We start from the raw sequence: 1,866 nt of genomic DNA, 5'->3' as shown, positions 1-1,866 counted from the left end.
TATCTCAGAGTATTGTTTTATTCCTTACCATTATTCATTATGTGTGAACAATTGAAACAACTTTGTTGAATAACCTAAAAAATATTTTTAATCCCTGGAAAGGGAGGGGGACATGAACCCCTTTTAGAGTCTAATGAAAACTAAGTATATGTTCCTAGAAAAGTTTCACTCATATGAAATGTTGCATGCAATAATAGAGTCTTTATGAGTTTATCAGATACCCACTATGATTTTTCTCAAAGAATAGTGCACTGACAAAAAAAATCCAACCTTTTCCAAGTAAGAATCAACCAATATTTCCCCAATCCTTCTCTGACAGAAGCAAAGCACACCTGTCCTCTTCACAGTCCCAGAACTAGATCTTTCTCTTGGCTGACTCATGGTTTTTGCTACCACAGCCTTAGAAATAAATACAACTTACCAAACATCTGTCAGACAGTTAGTCAGGATTCCCAATACCCTGGCAGCATCCACTGAGTGCATTTTCAGTCAGACAAACAGGCTTCTTCATGTATGACTGGAAGGCTTGGTTTCTATCTTCCACACCAACAAACCCATGAGTATAAATACTCATGTATAAATAAATAAAGTTAAAGTGTAATGAGGCTGTTAGCTCTTGTTATTCCAGAGCTTCCTGGGTACCAAGGGAACAGTTTATTCAGAGTTTTGATGAGATATTTTACATTTGATTTAAATCATTCTTGGGAATTAAAAATCCCTGACTTATCCCAGTAACTAATGATGACTCAGGTTGTGATGCTTTGGTGGTGGTTTTCAGGATGACTCCCAAGGGCAGAACCTTTGGTGTGATGCTAAAACCCAGCCATCCTGCCCTTGACAGGACATCTGCAATGGGTGGCCTTGAAGTTGGGGCTGGGATGAGGGCCCCGTGAATGTTCTATGGGGGCTAAGAAAGATTATGCAAAAGTTGTATGACTTGGATGCACCTCTGGGATGCTTTTACTTTCAAAGAAAAGAGTTTTGGTTAGCATACTTGTATGCTAGTGGAAGTGAAAAGTAGTCTGCATGTCTCCTACTGTTACGTATTTCCCACTGAATCAAATTAAGGAATAAAATCATACTCAAATCCAGGTCAGAGACTAAATGTTCTATTAGTCCCATAGGCTTCCTTTCTTTTCTCTCTCCCTTCCCATTCCTCCTTGCATTGAGGTTGGGGCAAACAACACCTCCTGGTATGGCCAGGGTCAGTTTCTCAATGCATATGGTCTTTCCTCATGGACACTGGAAAAAAGGGATTACAACTTGATCCTCAGGGCATTAATTGTGGTGATTTAGCACAGATTTTAAAGTTCAAAGACAATGCTCTCCAACCTTGGCATTCAAGGCAAGACAGAGCTAAGGTGAGAGCATTCCCAAATTAGAAAGTACATTTTATGTACATCAGCATTTCCCAAATTTCTTAATTCACACCAAGGAGGAGGAAACTAGAAAAGGGTGCATTTGGGTCAGATCTGGAGATGTGGTTCTAGTGGGCTTTGCTAATCAATTTTGCCATTTTAAGTCATTTGTAGCAGATTAATCTATAACGTTTTCATTCTGGTTAGAGAGGAGAATTTCTAGCCTACATATGGTGGAGAGTGAAATGCAAGTTTGATTTGATACTTGAAGAAGTCCATTATCTTTTAAATGCTGACCACAACCAGCTTACCTTAACAAAGAGCACTGGGACCTTTGTTTCCAGAGTCCCTGGGATTGTATGCTTGTCTCGAGTGGTGACTAGAAGGGCTAGAGTGAGGGAAAGAGGCAGAGTCAGCTGAACTACTGACATTTGTGTTGCATTTCATCACTATTATTTCACTGTCTAGACCCAGTTCAAACAATAATGAATGTACTTTTTAGCAAAAA

Source organism: Galeopterus variegatus, unplaced genomic scaffold, assembly GCF_000696425.1.
Source record: "Galeopterus variegatus unplaced genomic scaffold, G_variegatus-3.0.2 Scaffold17680, whole genome shotgun sequence".
Taxonomy (NCBI): Eukaryota; Metazoa; Chordata; class Mammalia; order Dermoptera; family Cynocephalidae; genus Galeopterus; species Galeopterus variegatus.
This window is presented reverse-complemented; position numbering follows the sequence as displayed.